Source organism: Elephantulus edwardii, unplaced genomic scaffold, assembly GCF_000299155.1.
Source record: "Elephantulus edwardii isolate Elephantulus edwardi_28Jun2011 unplaced genomic scaffold, EleEdw1.0 scaffold00023, whole genome shotgun sequence".
NCBI lineage: Eukaryota > Metazoa > Chordata > Mammalia > Macroscelidea > Macroscelididae > Elephantulus > Elephantulus edwardii.
Genome location: NW_006399773.1, coordinates 16,214,626 through 16,229,323, shown reverse-complemented (window position 1 = coordinate 16,229,323; position 14,698 = coordinate 16,214,626). Strand labels below are relative to the sequence as shown.

General features: G+C 37.8%; 1 pseudogene; it reads right to left on the bottom strand.

Annotated features, from left to right (window-relative positions):
* Window positions 1–2,075: 2,075 nt before the first annotated feature.
* Window positions 2,076–10,414, bottom strand: LOC102874262 (annotated as a pseudogene).
* Between the last annotated feature and the right edge of the window lie 4,284 nt (window positions 10,415–14,698).

The window sequence follows — 14,698 nt, the reverse complement described above, 5'->3', positions numbered from 1 at the left end:
CTGCTGTGCTTATGCTTATTGTTGCTGGTCACTGCATCAATCCATGTATTCTCAGGTCTTTCTCTCATTTTCTGACCCTCTTCTTTTCTAAAAGACTATCATCTTCTGACAACATGCCCAATGTGTGTGAAATAATGTTGTATCCAGCCCCATTTAAGACAGTTGTATTATACTTCTTCCAAGACAAACCTGCTCATTCTTTTGGTTGTCCATGATATATTCCCTATAATGTACCAAAACCACAATTCAAAGACATCAAATCTTCACTAATCTTCTTTATTCATTATCCAACTTTGACATGCATATGCAACAAAAGAAAATACCATGGCTTGAGTCATTGTTGTTGTTGTTGTTGTTATGTGCCATCGAGTCGCTTGTGACTCATAGTGGCCCTATGTACAAGAGCTCTAAATGCTGTTCTATCCTGTGCCAACCTTGCCATCTCAAATGCACTTATTCCCACCGCTCCAGTCACAGAATCGATCCATCTCACCAAAGGTCTTCCTCTCCTTCACTTCCCCTCCACTCTGCCAAACATGATGTCCCTTTCCAAGGACCAGTTCCTCCTTGTAACATGCCCAAAATATGTCAGATGAAGCTTCAGAATCCTTGACTCCAGGGAACACTCTGGCTTCACCCTCTCCAGGACAAACCTGTTTGTTCTCCTAGCAGTCCATGGTATATTCAACACTCTTCTCCAGCACCACAGCTCAAAGACATCAATCCTCTTTCTATCAGCCCTATTCACTGTCCATCTCTCTGATGCATAGCACATAACTGCGAAGACTATAGCACGGATCAGGCACACCTTAGTCTCCAGCCTGACATCGTTGCTCTTCAGTACTCTTGAGAGGTCCCTCACAGCCGACTTTCCCAATGCAATTCATCTCCTGCTTTCCTGGCTGCTGTTACCAAGAGCGTTGACTGTGGAGCCAAATAAATTAAAACTGTTAACTATCTCAATCTCGTCACCATCCATGCTGATGCTGCCAATTGGCCCAGTGGTTAGAATCTTTGTTTTCTTGACATTTAGCTTCAGTCCATATAGGAGGCTGTAGTCCTTGATCTTCTGCAGCATTTAAACTAATATTCTTACACTATAACATTTAAAAAAGATCCTTGGAAGCAGATTCTCCTGATGTCTTTTGATTTCTTAAGTGATGTTTGCATAGATGGCCAATAGACACATGAAGAAATGCTCAAAATCACAGGCAATCAGAGAGATGTTAATCAAAGTAACAATGAGATGCCATCTCATTCTAGAAGCAGTAGCAATGTTTAACGGTACAGGAAGCAATAAATGTCAGAGAGGAGATGGAAATATTGGAACTCTCATACATTGCCAATGGGATTGTGAAATACTACAACCACTTTTGAAGACATTTTGGCATTTCCTCAAGATGGTGAATATAGAAATCCCATATAACCCAGTTATTATTGCTTTGCTATGAATATACCCCAAGGAAGGAAATAAGAATTGAGGCATACATGGAGATATGTACACCTGTGTTCCCAGTAGTATTATTCACAAGAACAATAAAATCAAAACAGCCTAAATGCACAGCAACAAATGAATGGATGAATAATTTATTATACATTCATATAATGGAATAGTATGCAGCACTAAGGAACAATGATTTAATAGGATACTATTTAACATAGGAGAGCCTAGAGAACATTATGCTGAGGGAACTACACAGACTTATAAGGATAAATACTATATGAGACCATTATTGTAAAAATTGAAGGATAAATAGTAATACATACTCAAAAGTCCAAAGGGGTAGGGGAGGGAAGGGTGGGACTGAGGGTGGAAGAGTGGGAATTCTTGGAGTGGAGAGTTCATTTGGCAGATGGAGAGTGAAGAAATTCAACAAGATCCTGTTGGACCTGAAACGTTGGAGTGATGATGGCTATAGTTCAATGGTGATTGACTTTATAAAAAACAATATGTAGGAATGATTTTATGAAAAATAATGTAAAGAAAATAAAGATAACTTGTAAGTTAAGTATCCAAAAGGGGAAAGAAATAGGGTGGATGAGGAGGAAAATAGTAAAGGGTGGAAATCACTAGCCTAAGAGATTTTAGGGGGCACATGGGAGTGAAAGAACAGGAAAAATTCAATGGGGACTAGAAAAGACAGGATATGTAAGGGTTAAAGAATGTAAGGGGCTGTATCCTTGGGATGTGACTTTGTGCTTTGAGAGAGGCCTGCCTCCCTCTCCTTCTCTTCTTCTTCCTCCTCTTTCTCCTTGGGTGAGGGGGTGCCCGCTGAAGAGCTGGGGTTGAAGCTAGTAGGGTCGAAGGGGTCGTACTTCTGCTCCGGGGCTTACGGCTGGGAGTAGGCCTCATAGGTGGGATGGAAGGAGTCTTAGATGTCGAACCGCTGGACAGGCAAGGCTGAGGGCGGCGGAGAGGACAGGGAGGATGGCAAAAGGCACGTAGAGGACAAGGAGGAGGCCGAGGAGGGGGCGGGAGCAGGGCGAGGCCTGCATCTCCAGTGTCCAAGGTGAGGAGGTGCCGGGCACAATGGGGTGAGAAGCCTGGGCCTGCGGTGTAACCGTCCTCCAGGCCCGGAGATGGGGCAGCAAGTTAGACATGAGCAGAGGCACAGGATCCCTGTCCCCAGTGCAGACCTCGGCCACCAGCTCCAGCATGTCCTCCCTTTTGCCAGGCCATACGTCCAGGCGGCTGGGCTCCCAGGTGTCTGGAGGTCCAGAGCATTCACCAGCCGCGCGAGGAAGCTGTCTGTGGCCATGCCCAACACAGTAGCAGTGTCAGTCCCTCATGATTCCTGGGCACGAGGCTCTAACTGTGGGCTCTGGCAGCACCTCCACCAAAGGGCAATGCGCCAGTAGCCATCTTTCTCACTGGCCAGGTCCCACTGCAGGGAGCTCCCCACCGCCTGCTGCATGGCCCATAGGATAAAGGCAGAAGGAGAAAGTGTGGGGTCTCTGTCTAGGACACCATCACCCGTCATCTTCGCCCAAATCCTCCGCCTTCCCCCGAGACTCATCACAAAAGAAGTATCTGGTACTTTGACTGGAATTGGAATATTAACTGGAGTACATCAAAGCATTGAAGACACAATTTGCATAGGGCCGGAGGGTCAAAAAGCACTTATAAGACCTGTCATAGCTCTTATAGCCATTACCCTGTGGGGCAGAGACATTTTTGGACAGTGGCAAGTAAAATTAACTATTCCTACTTTCTCTTCACAAGCCACAAGAATGGTCTCTAATTTGTATGATAGTCAAATTCCTCAAACAGAAGTAATGCCAGCTGTTCCTAAAAGAAATCGTCAAGGAATAGGGTAACCAAATTTATCCTAAATGCCATGCTCCACATTACACAATTTCATTATACTGATACTCCTATTTGTGTGATACAGTGGACCCTCACTCAAGAAAAATTGTTCGCCTTACAGGAGCTTGTTGAAGAACAATTACAACTGGGACATATTGAACCATCTACCAGTACTTGGAATTCTCCCATTTTTGTTATAAAAAATAAATCTGGAAAATGGAGGATGTTAATTGGCCTGTGTAAAATTAATGAAGTTATAGTACCCATGGGACCTTTACAAATGGGTATACCTAACCCTGCCCTGATCCCAAAACATTGGCCGATTATTATTATATATCTAAAGAATTGTTTCTTTACAGTTCCTTTACAGCTTAAGGGTTGTGAAAGATTTGCATTTATTGTATCTACTTACAATAATCAGAAACTGACAAAATGATACCACTGGAAATTTTTGCCTCAAAGAATGTTGAATAACCCTACTATGTGTCAAACATTTGTCAATGAACCTTTAGAAAATATTAGGAAGTCCTATCCTGAGTACATCATATATTATTATATGGATAATATTCTTTTTAGCCATCCAGATGAGACAATGTTAAATACTGTATTTCAATAGAGTAAAACAAAATTACAAAAAATTTGGTTTGATCATTGTTGAAGAAAAATACAGACTCAAGATCCTTGGAGATATTTAGAAATGAAAACCACACATCAAGCTATTGTCCCACCAAAGAGGCAAATTAGAAAAGTCTCTTTAAGAACTGTCAATGATTTTCAAAAATTGTTGGGTGATGAAAGTTGGATTAGTCGTTTATTAGGTATTCCTTCTTATCAATTTACTCATTTATTTAAAACTCTAGAAGGTTCTAATGATATTAACAGTTCAAGGGAATTAACTCCTGAAGCCAGAAAAGAAATAGCTTGGATTGAAAAGAGAATACAAGAAGCTCACGTAAGTAGAATTGAAGATAATGTAGAACTCTTTTTTATTCTTTTCCCTACTCCACATACTCCTTCTGGGCTAAGAATACAAAAAAATAATATTGTGGAATGGATATTTTTGCAGAATATGAGTACTAAGTGACTTATGCAATATGTGGAAAAAATAATTTTAATGATTGGTAAATGATGTACACGATTATGCCAATTATGTGGTTATGACTCAAAAGAGATTATATTACCATTAACTAATGTGGAAATCCAAAATTTATATCACTTTAATATTAATTGGCAAATAGCTGTGTCAGACTATGTAGGTACATTTTCTAATTCCTATCCTGAAGACAAAAAAATTACAGTTTTTAAAGCTAACACAATGGATTTTGCCTTCAATAGTCAAGTTAACTCCGATAGCCAATGCAGATACATATTATACTAGTGCTAGTAAAAATTGTAAAGCTGAATATTATTCACCTGATTGTCAACAATTGGTACAGATTTCTTACAACTCTGTGCAAAAGGCTGAATTATATGCTATTGTATTATTCCTAAGTGATAGCAAAGCATGTCTTAATACAATAACTGACTCTCAATATGTAGAATATACAATACAACATATTGAAACTGCTTTTATACCACAAGCTGACTCTGAATTAAATGTTCTGTTCTTACAATTACAGTGCATTGTTAGAAAAAGGATTAGCACATCCAAAAACTTCTCCAACAGAGTAAAAAGGGAAGCCACAGACTGGGAAAAAGTATTTGCTAAGGACATGTCAGATAAGGGACTTATATCTAGAATTTATAAAATACTTTAGCACCACAAGATAAAGGTAAATAATCCAATAGAAAAACGGGCACCAGATATGAACAGACACTTCACCAAAGAAGACATTTAGATGGCCAACAAGCACATGAAGAAATGTTCAAAACGCCTAGCTCTAAAAGAGATGCAAATCAAAACAACTATGAGATATTATCTCACCCCAGTCAGCAAGCAACAAATGCTGGCGAGGTTATGGAGAAACTGTAACCCTTATTCACTGTTGGTGGAAGCGTAAAATGGTGCAACCACTGTGGAAGGCTGTATGGCACTTTCTCAAAAAGTTGCAAATAGAGATACCACCGTTTGACCCAGCAATTCCACTACTGGGAATATTTCCCAAAGATACCATAACTGACATCCATGCAGATATATGCACACCCATGTTTATTGCGGCTCTGTTCACAATAGCAAGGAGTTGGAAACAACCCAGGTGCCCATCAACAAACGAATGGGTAGAGAAGCTGTGGTATATTCGCACAATGGAATAATATGCTGCATTGAAAAAACAAGGAACTCATCCAATATTATTCAAAATGCGTGACCCTGGAGGACCTTATGCTGAGTGAAATATCTCAGATGCAAAAGGACAAATATTGCATGGTGCCACTGTTGTAAAATGGGACTGATATCAGGGTTGGGGTAAGACAGAAAAACTGGATAAATTGTGTATACTGCACTGAAACAGATGAGGGAGTGAATAATTTAAAAGCGATGTATGATAGGGTCTTATGGTTATCACAAGAGTCCACAATTAAGGTTGCATAGTGGAATGTACTTGGGGCAGTGGGAGGGGTGCGGGGGATTGTGTATCAGGGAAGAGTGTTTCTTTTACTTTTGAAAGAGGGGAGTGAACTGGGGGGGAGGGATGGGCAGGGAGAGAAGTGCAGCAATGAATGAATGGAAATCCAAAATCTCTGTAAATGCTCATTAAAAGTATTAAGAAAAAAAGAAAAAGGATTAAACTCCTATATATTACTCATATTCAAGCACATACTCATCTACCAGGACCTTTATCCCAAGGTAATAAAAAAAATTGATCAATTGCTTACCACTGTATTACAAGCTATTGAACAACATTCTAAATTTCATAGCAATACTAATGGTTTACATTTTATTTATAAAATACTGTGGAAAACAGCTCAACAGATTGTTCAGAATTGCTCTCAATGTGCTTGCGTAAATTCTCCTCATCTGCCATAAGCAGTCAATCCTAGAGGTCTTAAACCTAACGAAATTTGGCAAATGGATGTTACTCAGTTTTAAGAATTTGAAAAATTAAAATAAATACATAATTCTACAGATGCTTTCTCATCCTTTTCCTGGGCAACTGTCTTGGCCTCTGAAAAGACTGATTCAGTTATTACATATTTACTTGAAGGTTTCACTATCATGGGGGTACCCAAAGCTATAAAAACTGATAATGTACCCACTTATTTCTCTCATAAAGTTGTCTTATGTTACTATAATATAACATGTTTTTGGCATTTCAGGAAATAGTATATGACAAGCAATTATAGAGAAAAAACTGAGAATTTTGAAAGAATATATTTTAAAACAAAAAGGGGGAATAAGAGAAGGTAATACTCCTAAAAGAAGATTATTAATTGCTTTATATACTTTGAATTTTTTAAACCTTAATCTAGATGGGATGTTGGCGGCAGAATTACAATGGCAGAACTATAATAATGAAAAAGCTCCTGATTTAAATCAACCTACTTATTATTTGGTTCAAAACATTGGCACTTGGAAATCTGGTCATACACTAAATTGGGGAAGAGGTTTTTCTTCTATCGTCACAGAAAATAAAGAAAATATTTAGATTTCTGACAAAAGGTTCAAATTTTGAGATGGTGAATGAGGGAAACATGGTGAATAAGGGAAAGTTAGACGTGCTAAATTTAAATACAGCATTTGCTAAATTGGATTCAAGTGTTTTTGTTTAAATGTTTTGGTTTTTTACTTACGCTCACTGTCATTGTTTCTTTATTGTTTCATGTTTAATGTCATCTTTTGTTTTATGTTTAATGTGGTTATATTTTTGAACTCATACAATTGAAAAATTTATGAAATAATATATATATATATATATATATATATATGGTATAAAATATAATAATGACGTTTTCATGTAAGAAAACTTTTATGAATGAAATAGAATAAAGTAAAAAAGAATAATAATAAGATTAATATAAATAAAAGCTGCAGCTGAAAAATTTTTATAAGAATGATATTTCTAAATCTGTTGTTGTTGTTATGTGCCGTCGAGTTGCCTGCGACTCATAGCGACCCTATGTACAACAGCCCTAAACTCCGCTCTGTCCTGTGCCAATCGCACTGTCTCTGAAACTCCCATCCCAATTATTCCAGTCACTGAATCAATCCACCTCATAGAGGGCCTTCCTCTCCTGTGCCATCCCTCCACCCCCCCAAGCATGATGTCCCTCTCTAAGGACCGGTTTCTCCTCACAACATGTCCAAAGTAAGTTAGAAGGAGCCTCAGAATCCTTGCCTCCAAGGAGCCACCTGGTTTAACCCTTTCCAGGACAAATCTGTTTGTTTTCCTAGCAATCCATGGTATCCTCAATACTCTTCTCCAGCACCACAGCTCAAAGGCATCAATTCTCCTTCTATCCTCCTTGGTCATTGTCCAACTCTCTGATGCATAACAAGTGATTGCAAAAACCATGGCCTGTATCAGATGCACCTTAGTCTCCAGAGAGACACCATTGCTCTTCAGCACTTTGGAGAGGTCCCTAACAGCAGACTTTCCCATGGCAATGCGTCTTTTAATTTCCTGGCTACTGGTGCCAAGACTGTTGACTATGGAGCCAAGCAAACTAAAGCTGTGTACAATCTCAATCTCTTCACCATCCATCTTGATGCTGCCAATTGGTCCAGTGGTGAGAATCTTTGTCTTCTTGACATTGAGCCTCAATCCGTATTGTAGGCTGTAGTCCTTGACCCTCCACAGCAGGTGCTTCAGGTCCTCCTCAGTTTCAGCAAGCAGGGTTGTATCATCCGCATAACAAAAATTGTTGATAAATCGTCCACCAATCTTGACCCCACATTTCTCCTCATAGAGCCCAGACTCCCGGATAATCTGTTCTGCATATAGGTTGCAAAGGTATGGAGATAGGACCCATCCCTGGCATACGCCCTTCCCAGTTTTGAACCATGCAGTGTTACCTTGCTCTGCGTTTTGCAAACCGTTTGTCCTTGGTAAATCCATAATATCGAGGACAGGCATGCAGACCAGTCTTTTATAAATACATGAATAAAGTAATTATCTTATGTATTATTAAAAAGAATCATTAAATAGAACAGTATAACAGGATTAATAAAATGGCAAGATTGTATATAATATACCTGTTTGTAAAGGAGCATTTGGTTTAATGCAACCAAAGATATATGAGCTGTTAAAATAAGAGCAAGTAGTATAGCAAGTATCTTCTTATTTCTCATTAATATATACCTTGGTAAGGAGATTATTTGGGAAAAGAAAACACATGAGGGTTTTGGTAGCTAATATTTTAAGTGTCATTGTTGTGGTTGTAGCAACTGCCTCTGTTGAAATGGTCCTTTCTCTTCCTCTTGAAGTGTTCAAGCTGTCAAAACTACACCAGATTGACATAATGATTTAATAACTCTGTAATCTGCTTTAAGGCAAGAGAATGTTGAAGTCCACTGAAAATTTATTGACATGTAGTGGGCAATGCTATTATTGAGAGATCAATTTGAAAGCTTATAAAAAATAAAACTGAATTGAAATAAAATTAAAGTATAACCTTTTTTAGTGTGTGTGTGTGTGTGTGTGTGTGTGTAAGATGGGAATTGGTGGAGCCTCGCTGTGTGGCTGGCTGGTGGCCCTCCCATTCAGATGACTGAGTCTTGTGTGAGAGTTTTCTGGGATGGCATAGAAGGAGAAAGAGAAGTTTGTCCATCTAAGAACACCATATGCAGTAATAGAAGAAATAACATGCTTCATTCCAGAGTCCAGGACTGAAAGGTGAGAGGAGGAGAGAGCTCAGCCAGGCTCCCTTACTTTGTTTTCCGGTTTCCTCCTTATCATGCAGCAAGCCACATGGAGAAGAAGAGCAGGGCTGCCTCTTCCCTTAGAGCACTTTATCATCTGCACCTGTGGACTTAAGACTGTCTTCTCTGATACAATTGACATCATTCTGAATCTCACCTCAGGGAGCTGATGTGTTCAGTCAGCTCACCAGAACAAAGAAGAAAAAGGGAATGGAAAGTCTTTTCATGTACCTAAAGAAGAACTTAGGCTGCTGACGGGTCTGGGATGGCAGAAATAGCCATACAACGATGAGACCACTGTTCTCCGACTACAAAGAAGACCTGAGAGTTCTACATAAAGGCAGAGCACCTAAAGCTTTGGGAAGTCAAGCTCTAAGTTGTTACTTGTTTTGAGAAACACATTAACAATTGACTCTGATTACATGGACACAAGAAACATGGCAATTGGACATTGGATGATGAGACCTGTGGTTATGACCTGCTGTGCTTGGGGCATTATCCAACTCAGGACATTGTTTATTATATGAAGAGCCCCCTCATGGTCCCTTCAAGATGGAGTCCTTCTAATGTTCTTAGGGAAAGACATTTACTGGACTCTTTGTTGCAGATGATAAGAAACATTAGGTGTTCAAGAAACTATGCTGCATGGACTTGCTTTCTCCTTTTTTTGTTGTCCTTGGAGGATTTTTGTGCAGAGCTTGGTTGTCGGGGCGAGAGGGTGATTGGTCTGCTGTGCACGGAGGTTGTTCCTTGCCAATTTCTACTTACACTTAAAAGATGTAATGCAATTGTTTCATTCATTGAGATGAGGACAATTATTTATGCATAAAATTATATATATATATACTGTATAGGGTTTCTAATCAAATTGTTTCTATTTTATAAAATATAGTAATTCTTAAGAATTACTTTAAATATATTAATTATAATATTATGGTTTGTATTTTGAAGAATTTGTTTATAATAATAAGCTACTAGTTCTATGACATAAAAATAAGTACTATGCTTTCTATTATGGTTAATACTAAGTTGCTTAACGTATTAATAAGAAAGGGGGAAATGTAAGGGGTAAAGAATGTAAGGGGCTGTATCCTTGGGATGTGGCTGTGTGCTTTGCACAAAGAGGTGTCTTCAGAAGGAAGATTACAAGCAGTTCCTGTACATCTTTAGACATTTACTTTTGTGAGAGTAGAAACCAAAGTCACTGCTCTTAATAAGGTTGTTGCAAAATGAGAGAAAGCACAGTTTATGAATACAAAGAAGTCTTGCTTGAATGTATGTTTTTTTATCTAACTCTGTACCCGGTCCATTTGGGCCCTGTGAGGTAATCCTTAATGTTTCCATCTCTCTGAGAACTATTCCTTTGTTTCTGAATGCTAATAAAAGCAAAGGTTTTGGGGTTCCTCAGCGCTAGTGGCCTGAGCAAGCTCTAGTCTTTTCTGGATTTGCATTCTGCTTTGCTAGTCTTCCTTTGGCTCCACTCAGGAGAAACAACAGGGTATAAGAGGCATAGATAAGTACTAATTAATTTTATAAAATAAAATGTACACAAATGCTTGTGTGCAACACAATGTAAATGAAGTATCATATAAAACACAATTCTTAATTGTGTGTTATGCATCAGAAAGCTAGACAATGACTAGAAATGACAAAAGAAGAATTGATGCCTTTGAGCTCTGTTGTTGAAAAAGATTACTGAATATACCATAGACTGCTAAGATCACAAACAGGTTCATCCCAGAGAGGGTGAAACCAGACTGCTCCTTGGAAGCAAGGATTCTGAAGCTCTTTCTGACATACTTTGGTCATGTTGCAAGGAGGGATCAGTCCTTGGAGAAGGACATCATGTTTGGGAGGGAGGAGTGACAGCACAAGAGAGGAAGACCCTGGATGAGCTGGATTGACTTATTATCTGGGAAATGGGGATAGGTGTGTCGCAAGAGACAACAAGGTTGGCTCAGGATAGAGCAGGGTTCAGAGCTGTTGTATCTAGGATCACTATGAGTTGCAGGGGACTTAATAGCACATAACAACAAACAACAACGTTACTGAAACACAATGTATACAAATCATAGTATGTAAACCATTTTATTTAAATAAAATTTCTCACCAATGGATCAATAGGAAACATCAGATAGATGGATAAAATTATTGAAGTTGTCAAGTTTCCTTTAATTTTAATTCGAAATCAACACCTATAGTAGCAGCAGCAATCAATTCAAAAGACATGCGGTTTTGTGAAAATATGCTGTCAAGTACCTCCCCAAAGTATAGAAAACAAAGAGGGAATTTAAAGACTAAGGTGTACCTGGTCCAAAACTTATTCTGTTCAATTACTGTTTATGTATCTAAAAATTGTACCATTAATAAGCACAGGAGAAGAATATTTGATGCCTTTGATTTGTAACGTTGAAGACGGAGTGCTAAAAATACAAAACAAAATTTAAAAAATCCACTAACAAGTCTACCTTAGAGGAACAGCAATCAGATGCTATTAGAGAGGAATGATGGTGAAACTTTGTGTCACATACTGAAGGCATCCTCTCAGCAAGTGCCTGTCCCAGGGGAGTAATATATTATGGGAAAGAGAGAGGGTCAGAGAAAGACTCCCAACTAGGAAGAAGAACACAAGAACCCCAACAATTGGTTCAAACTTACCAGAGAACATGAGGTTGATGCAGAACAGGAAAAGGCTCTTATCCATTTTTCAAAGGGTTCCTATGAGTCATGGTCAACTTGATGACACCTAACAATATCAAAAACACTTGTATGTATGTGTATATGTATATATCCCATTGAATCACCTTTTTATGAAATGGAAACAAATATGGATTTCTTCTGATATGTTTTACAGAGAGCCGTCTTTCAAAATTTTTGGCACGTCAAAAACTGCATCTGTTTGTTGAAATATGTTAACTGGTATTTCAGAGGTCCTATTATTGGCCATTCTTCCAGGGTAGGTTGGACCTCTTTGTTCAGCGTCCCTGAATCTTCATCACATAGTACTTCCTGAAATGACTCAGTGTAGATCAATCATGCTTGGTAAAGGGACTTTGCATATTCCTTCTATCTCTTTTTGCTTCCTGAATGATTTAATATTTTGCACATAGTTACTTCAGCATTGCAACTCAAGGTTTGAATTTATTCTTGAGTTCTTGTAGCTTGAGAAATGTTAAGTTTCTAGCTCAAGTTCTCTGCACATTTCGCTACAAAAATTTCTTTAGTCTTCACAACCTTCCCTTTGAAATCTTCTGTTGAGTCTCTCACTTGTACATTCCTAGAACCCTTAATTTTTCTCATGTAAAATTCATACATAGATCAAGAAGCAGTAATTCAATAGAAGAAAGGAACATTGTATAGTTTAAAATCAGAAAAAGTGTACGTAACAGCTGTACCCTTTTTCCATACCAATAAATTCTGTATACTAAGCTAATAATTTGAGACATTGGCTTCTGTCAAAAAGAATGTGGCACTGGGATTTGAGTAATACTCATCCATAGCCTATATTATACAGACAGCGCAATCTTGCTTGCAGGAAATGAATAAGATTTGAAATATTTACTTCAGAAAATTGACAACTGTAACTGTCTCTGTTTTGTTTTGTTTTTTTAAATTTTCTTATTGAGAATTTAATGAAAGTTTATAGAGAACTTGGATTTCCAGTCATTCATTGGTGCACATTTTCCTCCTTGCTCACCCACTCTTGCTCACTTTTCTTTTTGAAAAAAAAATTATTTCATTGTTTTACAATCTTCCCTGCCCCAGTCTACCTTACTATGCATTTCTTATTCAGGACTCATGTCATGCAAATTTTAAGCAGTTCTTTTCCTCATCTGTTTCAATGCACTGTACATTATTTATCCCTCTTTTCTCAGTTTCTCCCCACTCTTCATGTCAGTCCTGTTTTATAATAGTGGCATTATGTATAGAATTATAATATTATATGTAATATATTATGCATAATAGAGAAGTTGAAGACAGTGCTTATTGGAGGCAAGGGCTTGCTGAGTATGTTGTTAGGGGAGGCTAATCCTTGGAGAAGGACATCAAGCTTGGAAAGGTGGAAGGACGGCAAAGAAGAATACTCTCAACTAGGTGAATTGAAACAGAGTGTAGCGATGAGTTCTAGTCAGAGGTTGTGATGTTGGCGTAGGCTAGGACAGGGTTCAGATCTATTGTTTCTAGGGTTGTTATTAGCCATACTGCACTCGACAGCACTTAACAAGAAGATAAAATCAGTATGTTAAGTTTTAAATGGTAGAAATGAGTACTTTCATTTAGAATTAACAAGGATACATTTGGGTAGAAATTTTCATTCAACTTTGGTAGGAATATAAATTGACTTAAATTTTCTACAAGGTAAAAATTATGGAGTGGTTAAACTGATTGAACTTCTGGGATGTTTTTGGCCTCCATCTTTTTGTTGTTAATTTGATACTGATTTTTGAATGGTAATTACTTGCACTGCCAATCCGGTGGTATACGGTCCCTACTCACGAGCTAAGATACTCTGTTGGAAAGAGATGAACAATCTCTTTCTGTGTGATTTGTTTACCTCTGAAAACCTGCTGGAGGGTCAGCAAAGGATCAGTTCTAATTCAATCATACACAATAACATATATTACTAGATATTACGTATGCACACACACACAATATCTTGGTGAGTTAATTAAGATACCATTTATACTCTTCAGAAACTGAAACTACCCAAATTGATAAAACAACATTCTGTATTAAAATAATTAACATATTATCAACTACTATTTTATCATCAATAAATTACATTTCTAATAATATCTTAATATGATAAAGTAGATCTAGTAATTTGGAAGAAAGTTATGTGGTTTGAAAATTGCCTATATGCAAGAACTTGTTTTAAAATCTAAATAACATATTTACTAAGGTATCAGAAAATTCATGACTCACTAAATTTCTAAATGCAGAGCATGCTTGCAACACAATTTCTTGTGGTCTCAATGGAAGCACATTACTTTTGTAATTAGAATACAGCCATCAATGTTATTTGGGGGGAAAAAATGAGCTGAAGCAGTGTTAGGTAAACAAACCCCTGGCATCATGAGGCCTTTCCTTTTCCAGCTGTTCTTCTTGTCTGTCAGCCCATTCCTAGCAGTGAGAAGCCATTAGAACAGGTGGCTGCTCGTTTTAGTCTGATATGGAAGATTAACCTCAGAGCTATTTCTGCATTTACTAGAAAAGAGTGAGTCATGACAATTGTTAAAAACCATCTCCACTGATATGCAATAAAATTCATTTATATCAGTGCTTACTCTCACACTGGCTGAGTGTTAGGGAAGGATGTAAATTATTTAGAACACCTAAATTAAATTTTACTCTAAGCTTTTGCATCAGCTACTTGTTTAGGAAAGCCGATCAATCAGTGGCTGTGTAATGATACTATATATTTTATGTTTGAAAATGTAAAAGTTTAGGATAACTATTTTGAAATTGAAGAAAAGTCCAATATCCTAAGAATATAGATATTTAACAGTTATTTTAATGAAAATTTATCCAAAATGAGTCTGCCCATATAAACATATTATTTCCTGTATTTAACATACCCTCACTCTATTCCC